Source organism: Talpa occidentalis, unplaced genomic scaffold (genome assembly GCF_014898055.3).
Source record: "Talpa occidentalis isolate TD23 unplaced genomic scaffold, MPIMG_talOcc4v2.1 talOcc4.6, whole genome shotgun sequence".
Lineage (NCBI taxonomy): Eukaryota > Metazoa > Chordata > Mammalia > Eulipotyphla > Talpidae > Talpa > Talpa occidentalis.
The window spans coordinates 31,774,962-31,799,362 of record NW_023604972.1 but is presented as its reverse complement, the minus strand read 5'-3'; the positions used below and the strand labels follow the sequence as shown (position 1 = coordinate 31,799,362).

The window sequence follows — 24,401 nt, the reverse complement described above, 5'->3', positions numbered from 1 at the left end:
CTGTTATCAGTGCCTCTGGGTTTCTGCCAGCTATGAATAATTTTGACTTACTGGTCTGAGTGGTGTCAGATGAATGGCTTGGTTCTCTTTTAACAATCTTAGGCCTCCTGATGGTCTGAAGGCAGCCATAATGCCAGAGGGGATGGCTGCCATTGCGGTGGGCAGCACCGAGGAAGAGAGGGTAAGGTGGCAAGAGCTGATGGGATTTCAGTCTGACTTCAAAAGGTGGAATCAATAATGTTATTAAGGGTCCCGGTGCTTCCCATCTCTTGACTCTTCCATCCTCAGTATATCACCCATACCTCCCTCATACTAACAAGATGGCTGCAGCAGTTCCAGGCATCACGTGTCAACAAGATTATATCCAACGATGAAAAAGTTGCCTATTAAGACGTCTCCTCAGCAGACTTTGCAGGGCAATTGGTCTAAATTTGGTCTCATATCTATGCTCTCTTTTCTTGCAAGAGAAGTCAGAATTCACAGCTCTAATTAAAGAAGCTCCTTCCAGCAAGCAAGAAGGAAGTGGGGTGAGGGGTGTTATGCCACTGATTTGACTACCTGTTGAATGTTTTTATGTTTTTGTTTTCTTTACTTCAAAGGGATAGCGGCACAAGGGACAGATCAAGGTCATAATTTAGTGCAAATTGGAGAATCGTAGCCAAAAAACCTCATATTCTGTTTCTGACCCAAGAGTGGGCATAAGATCTACAGGGCTGGAAACACCCAATTCTGAGGCTGGCTCCACAATTCTCTGAAGAGACTGTGCCAAAAATGAAACTTTACTTTTCCCAGTGTTGCCAGGGGATTATGGGTGGCGGCAGGTCAGGGTTCCTGAGTTGGTCCTATCTTGTCCACGCCCCATCCATTTGGAAATAATCCACATCTGTTTCTCTTCTCTATTTTATTCTTCCATCTCCTATCTTGTCAGTCTTAGACATAGCAGACCACTGTGGGAAAGACTTGAATTGGGTCATTCCCTCTCAATAGAATTCTTGTAAAACACTGGAAATGAGGTTCCTAATGGTCACCAGAGAGAAGAGCCACTATTTTCAGCACTAGAGTGACAGAAATTGTGACTGTTAGAATTCATTGCAGTTACAACTGGAACATTAAACATGATTTAAACGTGACTGGGGTGTATTTTTCTCTCAGGTAAGACTCCTAATTCAGTAGTTCAGGGCTGGTCAGAGGACTCCGCAATCAGGGCATAGCTGGGGCATGGTCCTATTATCTCATGGGGTTGTTATGCAAATTAAATAAGCTCATTTTTTATGGTGTCTAGCATATCACAAACCATCTCTTCATGTTTGATAATGAAAACAATAATAACTCATTTTAATTGAACTTTATTTATGTGCCTGGTTGGGTAAGAACTCTCTACGTACTAATGCATTTAATCCTCAAACTACCCTCAGGAAGGGATAGTCATTATAGCCATTTTACAGATGGGGAGACTGAGCGATTAGGTGCTTTGGTGACAACTGCCCCGATAGTTAGTTAGCTAGTAACTGCAGATCTGTGATTCCAACCCAGCTTGTATGATTTCAGAGCCCAAGGGCCTAACCACCAGACAGCACCACTACCTCCCCAAGCCAGAACCCCACCACCCTGTCTCCTTTGCTCCTCTGACTGTAAGACAGTCACACGTAACTGTGAAAGCAGAGCATGTGCAAATGAAAAGGCAATTCATAGTAGTGGTCGTGGGGGCTGCAGGAGAGCTTCCGTTTTCCTGAAGAGGGCAGGGAAGGTGTCACAGTGGGGAGGAGACCAACCTGGGTTGTTGTAGTTGCTGGGAAGACACAGTGCAGGATCTCTATCATCTGGACAGATGGGTAAAGGAGAGTCCTGGAGCCCTCCGTGCTTTTCAGGCTTTTATTGAGCTTTTTACAAGGAAGGGGGCCCAGGGGGCTGGGAGCTGGCAGGCCTCCCAGTCCCCAGAGAATCTTCACTGTTTCTGGCCTCTCTGGTATTTTCTCATGGTCTCTGCTTCTCCTTTGCTGGTTCTGCTCTCGTTCTCCTGTTCTGGTTCCTCTGGCGTTCCCGTGACACCACCCTTATGAGCCCAGTCTCAGCCCAGGTGCACCCACCTATGCATGCCCACACCCTACTCCAGGTGCCTGTCATCAGGCATGCATACAGGACCTCAGGGATCCATCACCAAGGCTAATGGCGGGAGGGCAGAAAAGCCTGATAATTTTTCACTTACTCTACAGTTGTGAAAGACATATAGGCTTTAGAAGGCTGGAGGTGCGTGCACCAAGCAGGGGGAATGAAGTTGTACAGGCTTAGAGTTAGGAAAGGAAGCAATAGGGAAACACGTTTGGCTAAATCATGGCAGTCCTATGGCAGAGTCCTAAGAACACAGCTAGCAAATGATTGAAATTAGATTAAGAGGGAACCTGAATGTTGTTCTAAAGAGCCTAACTGTATTCAGTAGATATAGTCACTGGGTGGAGTTGGGGGGTGGCTTGAACAGTGAAACCAGGTGACTGAAGCAGTTTCTCTGGGAGCAGTGAGGTGGTTGGGGGGGGGGTGACAGAGACATGGAGGCTGGGAGACTTGTTAAAAGGCTTTTGAAATGACCTAGATGTGAGGTAATGAGAACTTGAAATGGAGTGTTAACACAAGGCAGGAATGGAATGGAAGCGATGTGAAAGACATCACCAGAGCAGAACTGAGGTGCTTGGCGACCAGATCTGGAAGTGAGGAAGAAGGATGATGGCCAAAACCCGCGTGATGGGAGAATATGGCTGTAAGCAGAAGCTCTGATCTTGTTAGAGGGGAGCTGTTTGCCATCCACTGAGCATCTTCACAAACTCAGCATTCACCAAATGCACTTGGGACCAGTTGACCATGTTCTTTTTCTTCTTTGCTACAAATTGCTGCTTCCACCAGAAAAGAATCTAGGATGGAGAGAGAATTATGGGTTTGGGTCAATGAGATAAAAATCTAAATCTGCTCTGTAGAACACCGGCATGGTAACTTTGGGCACATTTCTGAGTTTCTCTGAGATTCAGTTCTCTTTAAAATAAGGATGATACTACCTACTTAATGAGGTATTTGGAGGACTAGATAACAAACACCAAGCATTTATTACCATGCTTGGCACATAGTAGAAGCTCAATAATGATGGCTAACTGGAGCTTACTCCAGGCACTATTTTAAGTACTTCGCTTGCATCCACTCATTCAGTCTTCAGCACTGTTCCATCAGGGAGATAATCACTGTTCCCGCCAACTCATAAAAGAAGAAATGAGGCCTAGAGAAGACAGAGAGCTTACTAAGTTCACAGGGACAACGCCAGGACTTGACTGCCAGTAGTCCAGCTTTGGAACACGTCTTCTTCACCATTGCTCTGCCCTTATGTTACTAAGCAAAGTTATTGTTATGGTTTTCCCTAAAAAGGGGCAAAAGCAACAAAAATGTTCCCTTTAGGGGGGATATTAAAATACAGAATGATTAGACCACTGATCAGAGAGACTGACCACTGGTCGTAGCTTGGAGCTGGCCCTGGAGGATAATTTAGTTTGCTGGGTCCTGGAGATGGTGCATGAGGGAGTGGTTCCAGGGGAGGGGTGAAGTTAAGTGAATGTGGCAGGTCTGGGAAGGACATTCACTTTAAACAATTTATACAGAGAGGGCCTCACTGGTGGCACAATGGGTTAAGGCATATCACTATGAAGCAATCATAGCTAATAAAGCACAAGTTCGATCCCTGGCCAGGAAGGTGATCCACATAGTGCAGCAGACCTCTCCTGTCTTGCCAGCTGCTTCTCTCAGCAGTGTATTTCAGTCAGTCCGCCTGTCCTGTTCCCTACTTTGTCTCTGGTGAATCCTCTCACCCACCGCATCTCTGGCCTATACCCCAGCTCTTCTATGCATAAATAAATAAATCTTTAAAATTATTTTAAAAATTTATACAGAGAGATGTCAATACCTTAATTTTCAGTATGGCAGGGTGGGTGTGACCCAGCAAAATACTGGAACTGGTTCTCAAAAAATCTATGGACAAAACAAATTTATTTTTGAGAACATTCTCAGTATAAATGTTATATTGGTTTTTAAAATATATTTTATTATTAATACCATGCTTAAAATATTTTTTTAAAAAGATTTGAAGTATCTTGCATTAAAAACCTCTGTAGATTAGGACCCTCCTGGTGGAGCAGGGGTTAATGACACTATGCTATCAAGCTGTCACCAGCCACTGCAGCATGAGTTTGATCTCTGGCCAGGCCAGGAAGCTGACCCACATGGCGGGAGCTGACCTAGTGGTACAGCAGCCCTCTCCTATCTCACACGCTGCTCCCCTCAGCAGTGTATTCAGTAGATCTCCCTGTTTTGCTCCGTACTCTGTCTCTGGTGATCATTACAACCCACCCCCACATCTGGCCTACACCCCAGTTCTTATATACATAAATAAATAAAAATAAATAAATCTTTAAAAAACCTCCTTAGACAAAAAATCATTAGATATGGATAAATAATAAGCATTATGAATATTAAAGTTTTATATCTGAAAACGTAAATTAAGAATATGTAGTGAAATTGAGCCCTAAGTTTGGCTCTGAGATTCCTAGCAACCAAGATGTTATGAGAAATAAGCTGAGTTTCCTGGTAATGATTTTGGAAATAGATGTAATTACTTAGATCCCTGTGTTGAGAACTGATATATGCAGGACCAAGATGGCATTTTGATATGAAAATAGAAGCCTCACCTTATATTTAGAAAAAGGTCCTGTCATGAGCTCTTCCACATGAGTGTCATATACTCAAAATGAAGCCTGCCTTACCTAGACCTCTGCCAAGTAAAGTCACTCACAGCTTTGAAGTGAGTAACTAAGGCAAAGGCAGGGAAAGGGTGTGCTTAATGCCTCAGGAGAATACAAAGTGATTTTGATTTGCTTTTTGCTTCAGTGGCCTGAAAGTAACATGTTAGTCTGGATGGCAGCTTAAATTTTGTCAAACAAGAAAATGACATGCCAGTTACTTCCCTCCACTCAAGTATAGGACTAGGCAATTATATGCAATCTCCTCTCACCTGAGGAAAGAAAAATGAGAACTTTGCAAACACTAGAAGGTGCAACGGTGCCTCCCAGTCTTCCGGGGAAGGCAGCCAAGTAAGATGTCTGGGATTTTTTTTTTGCTCCACCTTCTGAGATTGGAAGTCCTTAAAGGTTGTTGTTATTGTTTATTGGCTTAAGATTAGAGCAAAGAATTTCAGGGGGCTTGTTTCTTATGATGCCTAGGAGCAAGAATATTACCTTTTTCTGGGACTGAAAAAATCCCTTCCATATCTTTTCCATTATTGTCATGTTACCTGAATTTTCCAGACCTCATTATCCCGTGGGTACAGAAAAGATTGCACTGGGGTGTCTGCCTATTGACGTAGGGCTTCATATCCCCAAAGATTCCCCTTAAGATTTCTGGGGGTCCCTAGGGAGTGTTGTAAAAGCACTAATAACAAGTCTGCTCCAGTGGGTAGTGCTAGGCATTGTCTCTGTTTGCTGGTATCGGTTAAATTCTTCAGTGACACACTGAAGTGCTCCATCAGTGACAGCAGAGCACAGGGCAAAGTGGGCATTTGGCCTCTGGGAACCAAAAGGAGACAGGGATGTGAGCATGACCCCGGGTTTGTCCAGAACCAAGTGTTAGTTCATGAAATGGAGTCACCTGGGTCTGCACAGATCACCTTGGTACTTCTTGCGTCAATTTCCTTTACTAAAAATGGCAAGAATTCTCACATCTCACGAAGATGTGGTGGGAATTGGCTTTTTAATGATTCGATGGTGTTTTGAAAACATTAAGTGCAGGATAAGTGCTCAGGCAGGAAAGCCAAAGACTTGTGGCTTCCCTAATGAGGCAGCGGGATGTACTTGTCCTTTTTTCTTTTCCCTTTAAACACCCGAAGGACATAAATTTTTAAATGTCTGAATAATACTGAGAGACAACAATCTTAAATCCTCAAAGTCAATAAATTGCTCTTTAAGGCTCCTTGATAAATTAGGTTGCTGTGTAGGTGAGCCCCAGGACAAAAAGAAGCGAAAATCCTGAAAAAACCTATGGAATTTGAAGTTCTATAACTAAGGGCATTATTACTAAAGAAAATTTGGGAAGGAGTGGGACCTCATAACTAACATTTGGTAATTATGTTTTTTTTTAAAAAAGATTTATTTATTTATACAAGCACGGGTACAGTCAGAAGCGCGTGAGAAGGGTGAGAGAATTCACCAGAGCCAGAGCGGGGAGCAGAGCAGGCAGAAGGACTGAAGTACACTGCTGAGGGGAACAGCGGGCGGCAGGAGAGGTCTGCGCGCCATGTGGGACCCTCCTCCGGTGGCCGGGGAGCAGCCGGGGATCGAACCGGCGCTGCAAAGGCTGCGGGCAGCTTCGCAACCCAGCGCTCAACCGCTGCGCCACAGGAGAGGCCCTTGGTAATTATGTTTTAATGAACAGGACATTTAACACTTAAGTACTGTAATGGCATTCATAAACAGTCAAAACCTTTACTTAAAATTTAAAGAAGGTATTTAGGACGTTGGAGAGAATGGCAAAGACCATGGAAATGAAAAGATAGAGAGGAAATGTGAAAATTTTGCAGAGATTGGGCTCTGCTCCCCTATTTATAATTACTCTCAGAAGTAAGTATTGTTTACCATGTTAAAAGAAGCACCTTCTTTCAGAAAATAAGAGACACATTTTGGGTTGAATTGTGTTCTCCCCAAATTTGTATATTCAATTCCTAACCCCTAAGACCTCAGAAAGTGACTTTACTAGGGTCTCAGGTAATTACATATGAAAAGAGTTAAGATGAGGTCGCACTGGAGTAGAATATGTCCACAATCCAAGATGGCTGGTGTCTTTAGAAAAGGCAGGAATTTGGACACAGACACATGCAGAGGGAGAACACCTTGTGAAGATGAAGGAAGAGTTTGGAGTGATGCTTCTCTCAGACAAGGAATGCCAAAGGTTACCGGCAATCTACCAGTAGCTCTGGGACCCCTGAGCACATTTTCACTCACAGTCCTCAGAAAGAATCAACTCTCCTGATGCTTTTGTCTCCAGTCCTCAGAAAGAATCAACTCTCCTGATGCTTTTGTCTCAGACTTCTAGCCTCCAGAGCTGTGAGACAATACATTTCTGTTTTTAAAGACACCCACTTTGTAGCATTTTGTTATGGTAGCCTTAGAAGGCTAATATGAGCACCACCCAATTATTTTTCTCTGAAGAATCAGACATAATGGGCAGAAGAGGAGATTGAAGGTAATTACAAAGTTCTTCAGTATTTATCCCACTGATTTATAGGTTTCTGTGGATTAACCTATTATTTTCCTAAAATGCAACATTTTCTTGGTAAGATTATGATCATCAGTTATTTATCTACCCCTTATGGCATATTGTAGCTGCCGGAGACACTCACAGTATCTCCCACCCCATTTTGCTTTTCTTTTCTTTTTTCTTTTTTTTAAAGATTTATTTATTCATGCATGCAAGAACCAGGGTACAGGCCAAATGCGTGGGAAGGTGAGAGGAGTCACCAGAGACAGAGTGGGGAACAGAACAGGCAGACTGACTGAAATACACTGCTGAGGGGAGCAGCGGGTGTCACAGGAGAGGTCTGCTGCACCATATGGGTATCTCCCCAGCCGGCCAAGATGGAACCTGCACTGCAGAGGTTGCAGACAGCTTCACAGCACTGTGCTCAACCACCTGCACCACCAGGGGAGGCCCCATTTTGCTTTTCTTAAATCTGGCCATTTTTCCATTGAGACATAAATCCAACTCCCTTTGAATCTAGATGGGCCTGTAACTTACTTGTGGTAGCAGCGATGCTCCATCACTTCTGAGTCCTCCCTCCTTCGATGTTCAGAGTAGGCCTTCCCAAGACATGTCACTTTGGTATATGTTAATTCAAATGGAGGTCAATGATAGCCCTTCAGTCTCACAGGAAATATTGTCCATTCCCTGAAATACCTAGAGGAATGAACATGGAGTGGGGGGTTGGGGGGGGGGTTCTTACTCAGAATTAGGGCTTTTACCAGAAATAACTTTTCTATCACAGAAACCTCTATGGTGGCGCAAACTCTTACAGAATGTCTGGCTTTTTTCATGTGAGTTCCTCTCCTCTCCTTGAAGACCTAGGCCTCTATCCCATTCCGGAGCTCAGGATATAGACCCTTATTTTCCCTCCCTGACCTCAGAATCATCACTTCTATGTAGGTTCTCCATGAATATGTAATTAAATTTGCTTTTTTTTCCTTCCTCCTATTAATCCACCTGATGTTTATTTGATTGCTTGCTCACCAGCCTGGGAACCCAGAGGAGTAGGGGGAATTTCCTCTCTTCCTTGACATCGTATCTTAAAGAGTTGATGCAGTGGCTGCCTTCAGAGCTGCAGTCTTTGCAGTGGAGTGCTGGACTGCTCTGAGGCTGCCATGTCATGAGGAAGCACAAATCAGCTCTTATGGAGAAACTGCAGGGAGTGGATCCGAGACTATAATGAAAAGAGAGATACCCAGCAAAGCTGCAGCTGCTCCAGCCCTTATACTGTTCCAGCGCCAATCAGACCAGAATCTCCCCACTGAGCCCTCCCTGACAGTAACCAGGGGAGGTAATAAAATGATTGTAGTTGACGTCGGTCCCTAAGCTTTGGAGTGATACATTACCCAGCAGCGGCTAATGGGCATGCCTTAATGTCTTATTCTCATAATCAAATTTCTTGACTTTTAAATTAACTGTTCCAGAATTTAATTTTCTTTAGAAAAGAGTGGGAAGCATGGGAGAAAAAAATGACTTGGTAACTTAGAAATGTGTACCTTGCAAATTTCCCAAGAGTCTGGTGGGTTTAGTATATCACCAAAAGCTGGCAGTATTGCTCTTCTTGGCATTTTGCCCTGTCATGATCCTTAATTTAGAATGTAAATGTGAAGGACGTGTTGTAGGATTGGAAAACACTGATCACATTAATGTTTTATATAAATCAGTAAATTCCCAGCCAGAGTCCATTTTTCTCTTTTTCCCCAAGTGTCTCCTAATTATGAAAAAACATGTCATCAGTTGCCTTGGACATAAACTTGTTAGTTATCACTGGTGCAGGAGACTTGCATTTTGAATGTTCCAACTTTTGAAAGGTTCTATTTTCAATCAGAAACTGGCACTAATTCTAGTGATTCTTACTTCATTTGTGATGGGGGTGGGAAGGCCAGGGTGGTGAATAATCCTCGGCCCTTGGCATCTCCCTAATAAGATGGCTCCTCTCGTTGTCAGCACTGATACAGCTCAGCTCAATTATGAAGGACCAGTTCCCTCAGTCGTTTCCTGGATTCCTTTGACACCTCTTTGTTTCAAATACTCCCTATCAGCCAGCAGCTTGTTTTCTATGGTGTCTTTGATTAAGGCCTTCTTCTATCAGGGCATTTGAATAAATAATCACCCCCTCCCCTTTTGTTATCAGAGTTCTTAGTTGCTGCTTCTGGTCTCCAAGACAGCCTTCAGAATAATTGCCAGGGATTAAGATGCCTGTGAAATCCGCCCTTGTGCTACAAAATGCCTTGCAAGGGAATCCTTTGAAAACATTGACTTCTTTTCCTTTAGCCCTGAAACAGTAGTTACTAGGAAATAGTCATTTAGAACATGGCTATTAGTTAAGAATCTTTGCAGATAATAGCTAAGGGGCAACAAAGAAGCTAAGAAGAAAAGGCTTCATAATCCCTTATTTGTGACTCCAAGTGGTAGCTGCTGAAAGTGACTTTTGCAAGCAGGCAGCTGCTTTTACCATTTACACTTAATCAGATAATCATAGGGTTGGGAGATCCCTTAATCCACCCTTCTTCCAGGACCTGGAAGGCTTTCTAAAGACTGTTCCAGATTTGTTACCTACACCTACTCTTGAAGAAGTCAAAACACATTGGGGAGAGGAGATATCTATTTCTTCTTGGAATAGAGGCAGAATTATATTATTTTTGGTCACCAATCTTCTTTTGTTCTTGGGGGATGTTAACCCTAGTCTTCAAATATGGTGTAAAGTTATTATTATCATCTTCGTTTTATGCCTGAGAAGACTAAGGTTCAAAGAGGTTAAATTACTGGTTATGAAGTAAGAGAACTAGGCTATAGCAATGAACCATCCTTGTTTGCCAGGATGGGGGTGGGGATTAGGGGACTGAGTTTCTGGGACATGGGACTTTCAGTGTTAAAGCCAGCAGAATTCTGGGAAAGTCACAAAAATTGATCATCCTAGGTTTGAACCAATTTGCAATGTCTCCAAAGTCTTTCCTTTAAACTCTGGTGCTACACTGTCCTTAGCCTGAAATCTGACTCTGGGACCAATGGGTCCTCTACTGCCAACACCATAAAGAAAGCAGAGTTTATTTCTTCTTGAGTTAGAAAACAGTCTCATTGTCAACTTTGGGGCACCAACCCAGGACACTGGGGGCCCTTCTGCAAGTTATGAATATGCTGGAAAGTCCAGTTCAGTACCTGACTCTCCATTGTGGTGAAAGCCGAATGCAAGAGCATGTTGTGCCACTGTTACAGAGTGTTAATTTCCTTAAAAAGGGGAGGTTCCTTGTTCCCTGCCCCACCTAATGCTGGGTGGAGCTGAGCAGTGAGAAAGGGACTTGGAGAAGAAAACTGGGAGGAGCAGACACGTGAAGCAGACATGTGAAGGAAGGTGTGCTTGCTTCTTGGTTTTGGACTTGCACCAGGGACTTGGGGGACATGGAAGGAAACACATGGGATTGAGACATTTAGAAACACTTCATCCCAAACTTGCCTGGCCCCTTCTGCCCATTTCCTAGGGTTCCCCAACAGAAGGTGCCTTGGACTGTGCTTAGACCCAAAAGCAGACACACAGAGAGAAATTTAAAAAATGTTTATTTATAAGGGGAGTGAGGCGAACAGAGAGAGAGAAGATTAATTAGTCATATGTGTCCTACCAACAGCATCTTCTGAGTAGAGACCAGGGTGTAAGGTGTGACTTGAAAGGCAGGTGAGGCCCACCTGCCTTCAGTCTTTTAAGGTCAATATGGCCACTCAACTCCATTCCTAACTTCAGTAGTCCCCTCCCTCCCCTCAAGTTCATGATATGCTGGAAGTTGTACTCCTTAGCACCTTAGATCTGGCTGGCTTGGAGATGGGGGGGTATCCCATAAAGATATTAGGGATAAATTCTGTTCGCTGACTAGGAGTTTGCGCCTCACTATTCTCTAACATTTCCTTTCTTCCTTTTTCCTCAACTGCCCCATTACGGTCAAGGGTTTTCTCTTTTGGGATATTGTTCTAGATGCAGTGGAAGTCCAGGTGCTTATCAAACACAGTTACATGTTGAAGTATTTTTGCTGAAGCAGTGTCTTGGTTGTTTCAAAACACACACACACACACACACACACACACACACACACACACACACTGCTAGCTGTTTCCTCTAGTTGCTAGATCCTCGGAGGCCTGGGAAGCCAGGTAATTGAGGGGAAGGAACAGGGAACCCGGCAGCCAGCAGCTACTTACCAATGGTATGGGAGCGAGCGGTTCACTAGAATGACGGTTGGGAAAGTGGTCCCTGTGCAACAAGGCTCCCTCTCAGCCTCAGTGTGGGGAGCCAATTTCTCCCTGTCTTCCTCCCAGCTGTTCTGGTCCCTCCATTCTACTCACTTGTTCCTGAATTTCTCCCTGGCATGGACAGAAGATTAAAACAGAAAAGACCTGGGAGAGATTATCTAATCTGACCTTCCTTCTTAGTCAGAAAGGCTCTGTCTTTTGCCAGGCATGGGAAGAGGTGAGCTTCCAAACTCACATCTCAAGTCCCCCTTGATGCCTCTGTGGTGAAGACAGAGAGGTAGGAAGGAAAAGGTCTGCAGTTTCTAATCAATACTCCTGTTCCTCCTGCTGATCCTATTTAGCCCAAGTAATTTTCAACCTTTTCTTTCTCCACTATTTCAAACTTTTTTTCAATTTTTTTAAAGATTTATTTATTTATTTATACAAGCACTGGGTACAGTCAGAAGTGCGGGAGGGTGAGAGAATTCACCAGAGCTAGAGCGGGGAGCAGAGCAGGCAGAAGGACCGAAGTACACTGCTGAGGGGAGCAGCGGGTGGCAGGAGAGGTCTGCGCGCCATGTGGGTCTCTCGCCAATGGTCGGTGTTCGAACCGGCGCTCCAGAGGCTGCAGGAAGCTTCACAACCTAGCACTCAACCACTGCGCCACCAGGGGAGGCCCTTTTTCCCAATGTTTTAAGTTTAAAGTTCTTTAAACTTTATGTTTTTGGTAGCTCAGTCCTCCTTTCTTCTTCCTCTCTGTTGTCAAGTAAAATCACTTATAAGGTCCTGTCTTTAATAGAAGAGCACATTGTGCCTGGGTTTGATGCCTCAGCAAGCAAATGATTTTGGTTTTCTTTACCCAAACTCCCTAGCTCCTTCTTTCTAAAAGCATAGAGTTCATCCCTGAACTTTCAGTAGTGGGTGTGGGGATTACACTCAGGTCAGGTGGCCCCAACTTGCAACAACTTCCCGCCATGCCCAGGAGAAGCAGTTCTGAGGCGACCCTCCACCCTACCTCACTGGAGAATGTCGCCATGCTGCTTCTCCAGCAGTGCCTGGCAGCAACAGCGAGTCCTGATGCCAAGGGAGAGAAGCGAGGCACTCGTGGGTGAGGTTGCCTCTTCCCTCCCTCCTTCCACACACAGGGCAATGCTCCCCAGTACTGAGGGCCTTCCCCTCCTGAGGCCAGTATCATGAGTGGGATCCTGAGAGAAGACAATGCTTGTGACCTCCTGTTCCTTAGACTGAAGATGAAGCTAAATATAATGAGAAGAAACTGCGGTTCTTAAGCCAAAGAGATAGGCTACCGGGACCACACCAGAAGAAAGAGCCTGAGCAGGCGCTTTCTGCAGTGGGCGCGGCTCACGGGCCACAGCATCCAGTCAACTGACTCAGGACTCCACAGGACAACAAATGGATTAGATAAGATGAGAGAATCCACCCTTGGAATGAATGAAATACCACAGTTCACCCGAAAGGGTGACTTAATCATTACTACGTATACAACACACACGACAGAAGCAGGGAGTTCTCTTCACCAGGGACCTTGTGAAACCCTCTTTCAGAAAGAGCCAAGGGAAACACCTTCAACCTTGAGCCATTGGCATCCTCCTCTGAGTCCAGGTTCTCTGTCGTCTGTGATCCTTTCCTGCTTCCCACACTCTTGCCCCACCAGTCTGGGTCAGAGGGCACTGTGGGAGTCAGAATGGCCACACCATCTGCAGAGAGTCCTTGGTGTCTCTGTTGGCAAGCTCACACCCTGGGCAGAACTTTCATCATGTCTTTACTCTGGCTACTCCTCCCAATTTACTTCTGTACAGATTTTGGCACTTGGGAGGTAGGTCGGTTTGTTTGTTCATTCATTCATTCATTCATTCATTCATTTCCATACAGATTTTGGCCCTTGGGAGGTTTATTTATTTATTTATTTATTTATTTAGTCCTTGGGAGATGTAATCCTTCATGGTAAATTTGTTCTTTGCCTTGGATAGTTTTCGTGCCCCGCCCCCCCTCCCGCCCCAGAATGATATTTCTACCTTGTTCGGTAGCTTGGCTCCACATGCTCTGGTTTCATAAAGTGGCTCTCTGCACCTCAGTGAGCTCTGGCTTTTGGCAGGAAGAGTAGAGCTGCCTTCGCTGTCCGGGTAGCACTGCCTTCTGTGTATCTCCACCAAGTACCCGTTTGTTGTGGCCAGTGGGGGTTTCAGGTTTGACTATTTTTCCCCACCATGTGTGGGCTCCACAAAGAAAAATCTTTTCCACGATGGAAAAGATTTCTTCTTTGACTGGATAAAAGATTTTTTTTAATTGTGGTATATAAAGTCAATGGAATATTACTAAGCATTAAAAAGATGAAATAGTGCCTTTTGGGACAAAACGGAGGCAATTAAGCTAAATTAAGTAAGTCAGACAATTACTATTCACTTGTGGGATACAAATAACCAAAGAAAACTAACTGGTGAAACACAACAAAATTAACTCTTTGAATCCAGTAGGGAGGGGGAGGAGGAGGGGAGAGGATAAAAGGGGGTGATGTGAAAGTGTATTATATGGGAGCTTTGGTGGAGGATGAGTGAAACATGTGCACATGTCAAGGGGTGAAGCGGTATCCCCTAAATTATGTAGTTTTGTAAATGAATGGCTAATCAATAAAATTTGATTCTTAAAAAAATCCAACTTCTTATTGTAGCTAGTAGCTGTAGCTACTACTGATTGACTGATAATGTATTAGGCATGATGCTAAGTGTCTTACATATATTATCTCTAATATTTACAATAAATCTGTGAGGGTAGCATCATTATTCCCATTTTATAGATGAAGAAACTGAGCCCGATAGAGTTACATTACTTGCTCTGGATAATAAAAATGATAAGTGGCAGAGGTGGGAATTGAATCCAAGTCTGCCCAGGTTCTTTCTTTTCCACCATTCTAGCCATTCAACAGAAACTTACTGGGCAACTGCCATCTCTCAGACACAGTTCTTTCTGCATGGGGCTTAACATCTAACTCACCTCAAACTTCATCCAAATTCTGCTAATCTGTGACAAAGCATATCACAACATGGACCTAAAGCCTTCTGAGACCCACTATAAGGAAAAGATCTAGAATGACAAAGAGAAGGGAAATAATTACCAAACTGTGGGTATTAATTGGAAGTGTATTATCCACCGGGAGGAAAATACTATGTAAGAATTACTGTGTCAGCCATATGTTTCTATTTTATACATCCCAGGCAGTAGCTGGAGCTCTTAGGCAGAGACAGATGCAAACATGTGGATTACAGAACTCCCCTGAAATAGGACAGACAAGAGGAAGAGCCAGAAGATGTATCAACCCTGTCAGACTGTTTTGCAATCTTTTTTATAATTAGTTACAGTATTAAACTTGATGTTTCTAGGAAATCGACAGTATTATCAATGCCATATGACAAAGAAAAAAAACCAAGAAGCTTCTGGATTGAATCATATTCCTTGGATATACAAAAAATCAGAGGCGATATGAAGACCTAGGATCTAAATTTATAGGAATAAAATCTTACAAAAGACCTGATACTTCTTTATCTTAGGGTTGCTGAAATAGCTGTAATTTTGCTGAGAACCAAAGCATGCTTTTCTTATTAAAAAAAAAAAAAAGACAGAAATAGAGAACTGATATAGAACGCCCTGTTGACATGACTGAGCTGGTGCCCAAACACTAATGTTATTTAGGTTATCATACTTGAAAGGCTTTTAAGTTTGGCAAAACTGTTGGTAGCACTTTCCTACTTCTTCTCAGAAGTTAATTGAATGCTGATTTTGCTCAGATGTCAGGGAAATTTGCCTTGGGAAATTTCCCTTGAGTTTGTGAGAGGAACCATTATCGGCCTGGTTAATTTCCTTTTGCAAATGATGAATTTAACCAATGTGGTGGTCTTTTAACCCAGTTGACAGCAAGGAGACATAACTGGAAGTCTACTGGTGGCTAATGGGTAGATTTTTTCCTCTCTAACAAACAAAGTAAGATACTAAATAGAAAGCCCATGATCCTTCCTGTCTGTTTTTGGATGTCTTTGTTTATGGATGTGATATATAGAGCTACTGAAACAACCTTGCCACCATGAGAGGGGTCAGTGCTGTCACATTGCAGTCTACAAAATGAAAGAAAATATCTGAGTTCTTGCACCATTAAGAAACCTGAAACCACACCTGCAGAGTTCTTAAGTGTTGTAAAAGTGCTCTTTGGTTTCAGTGACTTTTAGGTCATCTCTGTGACATAATGAATAAAGAGAAATAGCTTGAAGCCAATACATTATGCAAGAGCAAAAGAAATGTAGCTGAACCAAGATCAGACTCTGATGTCAGATCCTCTGTATGTTGGGTTATTCAGCCTTCAAAGGAATTTAGAAAATGAGCAAAAAGCACACATTAAGTGAGCACTTGTATATGCCAGATACTGTGCTTGGTGCTGGTGTTACAAGCATGGAGGAGGCAGGCAAGGTCTCCGAGTTCACAGAAATCACGTTCTGAAAGACAGATGATAAGTAAACAAAGACAAGGAAAACATTCTTAGGCAACTTTCTAAATATTGGTTGAAATCAGTGCTCAGTGTACATGCAGACATCATCTTCATCAGCTTCATCACAGTATCACTGTCATAATCATTTCTTCCAGGCACTGTGGCTATCCAAAGATGAACGAGACATAGACCCTGCATTCAAGAAACCTGCGCGACAAGAATCCAGATTTGGCCATAGAGCAGTCAAAAGTTAGGCAATGAATTAGGCTGGAAACAAAAGAATTCCTCTGGTAGCCAGGGTTGGGACTCGAGGCCCCCTGTCTCTACTTTTCTCCCACACATGTTTTATAACCATTCCCACTTTCCTGGGAGGGAAGGAAATATTCTGAATGATTGTTCCTCTTCTTTCACATGTGGCCGCTATTCCCAAGAGAATCAAGTGAGCTTTTTCTTTCTCCAGTGAAGTGATAAATACAGGATGTGTGTCTCTAGGTGACACTCACCCGTGTGTGCTACATACCAGTAAATACATACAGAAACCCTCATAAATGAGCTCACCAAACCTGCCTCTCCTCCTTCATCCTCTCAAAATCATACCCACTTGATGTGTTTAATGCACAGCAGTTGAGTATTAACTGCTGTATCTAGCTATAAAACAAAGGTAAACATCGACTAACTGGGTCCCCACACCCACACGCATACCCTCACCCTTAGAAATGTGCCCGTGATGGTCCCAGAAACCCCTGAACACCCGCTCACACATCTTCCCACAGCCTCGCTCACACACTGGCTTTTTATTTGAGCTCTCATGGGGAATCTTTCAACTCTTAGATAGGAATTTCATTAACAAAGGAAGGGGAGGGGAAATCAGGAGGAACAAAATTAAAAGTTCTCAAAGGAGATCTAAAATTGTATCATCCTCGCCTGAATCTCCCCTAGAACTGTTCTTTATTTGAACATTCTGTGCCTGAAAAAAAAACCACTTTTCATTAATTGGGCAATTGTCCAGGCTCTTAGTTTGGCACCCAGCCCACCAATCTGTGAAATCAACCTCCCCGAGCCTAGGCTTTGAAATGAGGAAACATGGAACTGGAAGCCAGCTCAAAATAAGGAACTTGGCAGCAGGGTCCTGGGTGGCGTCTTTGCCTTCTCAGCCACATCTCTCTCATCCTTGCTGAAGAGTCTCACTTAGCCAAAGAAGAGATCACAGACAGGAGGGTAGTGAGGAGAAACTTCCATGAGATGCTCAGAAGTCACCACCTGAATATCAAACCTGAATAACCAGGAGAGATGTAACCTTGGCATATTTTCAGTTGTTTTCCTTCTGCCCACGCTGCAGGTTTTTCAGGTCCTTGCTTGAGTGTGCACTCCCTGGCGTAAATAAACGTGCTATCAACGGCCTGCGTCAGCCGGCTATTTAAGCAGCCTGGCACCAGCAAGCCCGGCTTCCCAACCCAGAGCTTGCCTTTGCTGCTTCCACGTAAGTGACTTTCAGAGGTTTGACTTTAATGCAGAGGGATGAACTTGGGTAGAAACTAGACCAAAATGCTATCATTATTATATTTGTTATTCTCTTGGGGAAAGGTAGGGGTGAAAGGGAGAATGACGGTTAAGAGCTGGCCCCAAGCAGGCAGCCAGACAATGCCACCGGGAGTAGGAGACCAGACCCTTGCAGACGTGCTTGGAGTTGAAGTAGATTTGGAGTAAGGGGAGTGGGGTGCGAAGATCGGGGTCCACGTTTGGCCGGCAGGTAAAGTGTTTTTCTTGCTCTCTCCTATCTCTGTAAGACATTTTAAACCAGCATTTGTGTGACTGTGCCAGACGCATGTGAATTTATCATTTAGAAGTTGATTTGCTTTCGACATCTAAATTGAAAATTGGACATAATAGCATTTACATATATAATTTGTGTTTGATGTAGGAGAGAAGGTGAGGTGTCTCTGGATTGAGTAGAGGTGACTTTGTGAGTTTACAGTGCTATTATTGTTACTTCTGGAGCTCATAGTACTTACCATTGCTAAGAGTGAATCATTGATCGTGTTTAAGATGAAAAGGAATGCTGTGCTCTGGGGGCTGGAGGAAACACAGGGTGTGTGATATGTGAGCACAATGGTAGCCCTACAAACTGTTAAGAAAATCAGAATAGAAATCAGTGACTGAAAAGGTGCAACATGCCACATAGCTTAGGTGAGAAGGTCTTAAAGAGAAGAGGAATGCAAAAAATTCCCACGAAGCAGCACTGCCAGTAGTCAGTGCTTGGTACTCAGCTCGGTAGGGTAAGTGCACCAGTGCTGGCAAGAAAGTGGGAGTGGGGGCGAGAGGAGGGCAGGCATGGAGCAGATAGTAGAGGGTTAATGATTAGACATCATATTCATAACATGCAGATAGAATTATAATAAGGAATAAAGCATGCCATTAATTCCATAGTTCATCCCTTTGGGTCAAGAATTTGGTGATTAAGAATCTGGTAAAATCCAGGGACCCTTCCCACCTAGTACCGCTTGTCCACCTGCCCCCGAACACATACCCTGATGCTCGTTTTCTGGACACCTGGGAGTCCAGCGACCCAAAATGAAGGCCTGTGCTTTAAGCTAATGTATAATTTCTTAACTGATCTGAAGCTGCTCATCAGAAGCTCCAGAAAAGCAGTGGAGAGTTGAGATCCTTAGCACAGTAGCCTTCCTTCATCACCAGACTGAGGCTCAGTGGTAAGGCTATGAAGATGTGATTTCCATCAAGCAATAATGTTAAGGGACTTTTCTGAGTCAAGAGAAATTCAGGGCCAGGAGGAAGAAAAAAAGAAATAAAAGTTGGTTATTGCTCTCAAAGAGTTTGAAATCTAAAGTACAAGGATATAGCTAATAATAAGAAACCCAGCCAAAAAATACTACATGATTTCATTAGTATAAAAGGATAAGAAATGCAAACATATCTGTCATGATAGAAAGCAGATCAGCAGTTACCTGGGAGAGGGGAGGTAGAGAAGAGGACTAGGGGGGCTAGGAGGGCTTGGGGTGGTGGATATGTTCACTATCATTATTGGGTAACCATTTACTATCTATGAAAATTTATCAAATTGTACACTTTAAAATGTGTAGTATTATAAGGCAATTATACCCAATCAAGCAATCCTTTTTTATATAATTAAAAGCCAGCCTATATGTACTGAAAATTTTAAATGAGGGGTTTTTTTGTTTGTTTTTGTTTTAAAAAAGGTTAGTAAATAAGGTGGAAGACCAGATAAGATTGTGGACGTTTATTTTTTCAATTTTTTTATTAACTAAATTTTTTTTCTCTTACATCATTGTAGTCCGCAGAGGATTGTGGGCTTTTACAGAACTGGAAGGGTCACAGAGAGCATATAACTCAGCTGTTGGGGCCCTGGACAAGCGTTTTAAAAAATCTCTGGGGCTGGGTCCCACCCCAATCAATTTTGAACTCCTGGGTGTGCAGCACTGGGATTAAAGTTCCCATTCTAATGTGCAGCCAGGGATGAGAACCAGTGACACTAATGTCCCACTAATACGTGAGGACAGTGAAACCCACAGTCAGGGCCAAGTCTGTCCCTGGCCACATGACCACCATGTCCTAGGCTGCAGGGAAGGCAGCAAAGGACCCCAAAGAAACAGGGATCCCTGACACTCACTTTTGTCCTCAAACTACACTTGAAACCCAGACATGCTCGGGGCAGCCAAAGCAAGGGATTACTCAGAGCCTGAAAGGTACATTATTTAATGATGATGGTGCTAACATCTGAGAAGGGACAGTGAGAAGGGATGTTTCAAAACAAAAGCTTTCTTTTGTTCCCTACATAATGCCTGATATAAACCGGAGGATAATAATTATTGAAGAGAATTAGCAGACGCACCGGGCCTGCTCTGAGGGAGAGCCAAGTTGTTCTTTCAGGAACCGGTGCACATTCTCAGCCCTGGGGTATGTCTACTTGGTTCTTAAGGGTCTTTTCATCATGATTTCCAGGTCAGCCCCAGACAGAAGGGTGAGTAGGTGAAGCTTATATTTGTAGCATCTGCTTCTCCCGTCTGACCCTCACCTTGGTGCCTGCGCTGGTACACGGGTGCCCTCAGGACCCCAGCACCGCGTCTACAACTCCTCATGCCAACTGCTCATGTGGTTTCTACCTTTCCTCTAATCCAAATGTGTGATTTCTGGGGTCTCATTCCCATGGAGCTTTGCTCACCCATCTCTGGAAAACTGATTCAAGTTATGATGTTAGTAGGTAATAATTGTTCAACAAATTATGTCTCTCCCTATTACATTAAATAGGTTCCAGCAAGATAACATCTGAGAGGTCTTTGAAATGTTATATAAATCTAATTACCATTTGGGGCAATCAGATATTCGATAAAATATATAATACCTACTGGTCCTAATTCTAAGAGATTCACGTGGGAAAATATGCCAAGATTGGGGATTTTCAGATCACACACACCATGAGGAACTACCTACAGATTGTGGGCTCTGCGAGATTTCTTCTTGAATTGGTCTCTGCTTTCTTAAATGCATTTGTCCTCATCAGAGTTTGCTGCATTTCATTTATCTTTCTGGAAAATGGAGAATCACCTTAGCTTCACTACAGTGGATATAAAATGTCAAGAAGTTCTGTTCACAGGGCTTTATAAATATCACCTGGTTCCTTGTCTGGAGTGGAAGGTTGGCACTGGCAGAGCAGTTTGCCCCGTTATACTGACAAGGAGTCTCTTTCCTTGGGGACCCAGTTCTGCAACCTGAGGTGAGGCGTCTGTGACACTGAGCCCATAACTCTGGGCCCTTTCTGCCCATTCAGGAAGCTAAGATTGCTGCAACTCCTGTTGGCAGGTGGCAGATGCATAGTGACACGTTCTGCTAATTCCCACCTCTGAAGAGGGGCGTGGCCAGTGTGTAATCACTGTAATTAACCTCCCTCTGGGGAACAGAGCCTGCAGGAGCCCAAGACCCTGGCAGCTGGGTAGCTAGACTGGCATAGTCTACACTGGTGAGAGCAGCAAGGAGAAAAGGGGGGAGGTGAGCACTAGCCTGAGATTGGAGTAAAGAGGGACCTGAGCTTTGGGAGAAAGGACTAGATCGTTGGCCTCAGGGTGGCAGCCAACACTTGTTTATGTTTCTGTTGGGAAGCCAAGTCTTTCTTCCTCTTGCTATTCATACACACACACACACACACACACACACACACACACACACACACACCATTTTTTTTTTAAATGAGAATTGCACAGCTGATAAGACAGGTTTAACAGTAACAAAATTTCTGCCTTCTTTGGGTATCTTTCTTTGAACATTTTCCCCTCACCTTTGTTACCAAATTCTCTCAGTGTGGAGGAGTTTAGTTCACTGTTCACTGGGGCACTTTTTTTTTTTTTAAGGCTGGGTCATGACCTAGTCAGGATTAATTTTTGGAAGTTTCTGGTGGCTACCTCAAACTTAAAAAGCCAAGTAATGGGATGGAATGGCTGGCAGAAGGGTGACTTGAAGCCCAGAGTGATTTATAAAACACTACTCTGCCCATTAAAAGCCAACATCTACTGAGATTACCAGTGTGGGGATGAGGGCTGAGGACCAAGAGTGGAGGGCTCCAACGTGCTGGAAGATTTTTGGTGCTTTAGTGGTGGGCATGGAATGAACCTATACTCCTAGAACATATACAATGATGTAATCCAATGCTACCTCAGTTAAAAAAAAGTCCAACACCAGAGGAGCCTGAGGCAGTCCCTGGACTATGGCTGTCCTGTGGGTCTTGGGTGGGCCAGTGGAGAACAGGCTTGAGGCTGTAAACAGTGGGGATCCTCCTGTGCAGGGGTTCATGCATCTGCTCCCCTTCTGGCCTTGACTCCCTTGGCTACCTCTGCCTTTCATTGACCCTGTTGTGGATTTGGCATTCTTGTGCTGTTGATCCTAAACATACATGGGGCTTGGGGGTCTGTGAGCACCTGACCAAGCAGGTGCAGGCTAGGCTGTCCTTTATATTTGCTGGGAATGTATCTCTCTTTAGAGACGGTGGTAAACACTTTTCCATAGAACCAGTGTAGACAAGTCTTGGCAGAAGACAACTTAGCTGGGGAAACAGATTAAGGGGTCTGGTGGTTAGGGCCAGGGTCCTATTTTCAGCTCTAACTCAGCTGTACAGGAATTTAAAACAGGAGGGAGCCCAAAAGACCGATTTTCCCAGCAGATTATTAATAGAATCATTTTAATTCTCTAAAATCCCTGGCCTGACAATAAGCTGTATGGCCATCTAAGATTACAATACATGAATACATGAAGTGCGTCACTTAGTACCGTAGGATTAATTGATGATTGAGCCTACTCTTCAGAACTAAGCCACTGGTCTCTCTCCCCAATCCTTCACAATTCAGATTCCCTATGGGAACATTAGACCCATTTTGCCCAGGGAGAGAACTTTATATCTTTGTTGACCTTTATTGGTCAAAAAGAAATTCAGTAAGAATGGATGGGGGTTTAGGAGTTTTCATCAAAGTCAAGTTACTCTGATATTTGCTTCAGATTTTTGTTTGTTTATAGTCATGTTTGGGTAGCAGTAGACACTCCTTTAAAAGAGAACAGTTAACTTTTACCCTTCCTTGTATCACTTCTTAGAATTGGCTTCCAGTGGTTTTGATAAAATGTGACCAAACATGAAATCTCTCTTGGATATCTCCCAAATGAACTATTTTATCCTACTATGTTAAAAATGAAGCAAAACCAGAAACAACTTAAGGCAGACATTGATCAGTTCTAATCTCCCAGGTATCTTTCCCAGGAAACTAATGATAGTCATTCTAGTCACTAGATCTAAAAGGTTCATGATGAAAGTTTCCTGGCATTCACAGGGAGTGATGGATCTGCTTAGATAGTCTAGCATTTGTTGATGTATTTTCATTTCCTTCCTGTGTGGCTTTTCCTTAAGGAATTACATAAGCAGTCTTCCTTAGCTTTTGTATCTCCTTACTTCTTTCTAAATTTCCATTCTGCTGGTGTCCAGGAGTGTAATATGCTTAAAAAAAAAAAACAAAACACCTCTAATTCTATAATTATGCCTTGGAAGTGTCTTCACTTTATTCTGTATTCTTCATACTTTCCCTGGGAAGTAGAATAGCATTCATTAGCTAGATAGAGATGGTTTATAAAGCAGAAGTAAAGAAAATAGAAGCTCATTCCTGTAGTCGGTTCAGGTATAATGCTAAAAAAAAAAATGTAGCTAATGAAACTCCACAATTTAAAAGGGAAGAGAGTGCTTGGAATTCAAAATAGTTCCTACATGATTAAATAAAAAAAAATCACATCTATAAGGAATGGCAAGGGGACCTGTTATTATTTAACATGAAGGAGAGAAGGTTAAAAAGTCATCAATAATGGTGTTGAAAAGCATGGAGGTTGGTCATGGAGGCCAATGACCCCTTCACCTTGCCTTTGAAGAAAACCCAAGTCCAGGGATTGGTTTAGGCTACAGAATGAAGGAAATTCAACAGGCCATGAAGTATCCTCTAGTATGCAAAACAATGCATTGGGAAGAATTTTACAAGCAAGCTCTGAAAAACATGGTAGTTTGACAATCTTTCCATTTTCAAAGTCTTTTTTTTTTTTTTGGTCTTTAAATTAATGTCAAACTAACATATTCCTTAATTCATAGGCCACAGAAGGCCTTCTTAGGTTTTTACTCACTCTTCTTTTTTAAAGTATAATTAACATATAGCATTACATTAATTTCAAATGTGTAATATATCTTATTCTAGTTCTCCAACTCTCCCACTGCCCTTTTCTTGATCTTTCTTAATTCAACATATTATTTTTAAAATTACCTATGTTTCTGATTATATTTCTAATGCAGTTTCCAACTGCTTTTTAATAGTCTGCTGTTCACTCTTTGCTTCCTTAGTCCTCTAGTATTAAACACCTCTGCTGCTTCCAATTTATATGCTGTAGTGAATACCATCATATGTGTAATTGACCTCCCTTTATATTGGTTGGTGAGGCATGGGAAGGGAAAGAGACAGGCTAAGTGACCTATGTTCTCTTTCGGCAATATGGAATGCTGAATTGTCCATAAGAGATGGATACACGTGCTGTCACAAGTTCTAGCCCCATACTACAAACATTTAGAAGCTACTCTTGAGTTCCTTAGTATTTAACAAGACTTTAATAAGTGACTGAATAATTTTCTGGAAATTGAAACTTGTCATGTTCAGTGAGCTCCCTTCTCAATGTCATTTCTTAAACTTGAGCTATTGAATTCTACCATTTCATTTCCCTATACTGGTCATTGATTACCTGGATACTGCAAATAAAATGGTCTAAGAAATCTTAGTCATCAGTTTGAGTGAAGTTTCTACATGTTTGCCATTTTAATGATTGC

General features: G+C 43.0%; 1 protein-coding gene across 1 annotated transcript in view; it reads left to right on the top strand.

The window, feature by feature from the left end:
* Nucleotides 1-17,086: 17,086 nt before the first annotated feature.
* HOPX (HOP homeobox) overlaps nucleotides 17,087-24,401 on the top strand; it is a 29,161-nt gene continuing 21,846 nt past the window's right edge. The window contains exon 1 of the mRNA XM_037529968.2: nucleotides 17,087-17,513. The gene's annotated coding sequence lies outside the window, so the exon portion shown is untranslated. The remainder of the gene's footprint in view (nucleotides 17,514-24,401) is intronic.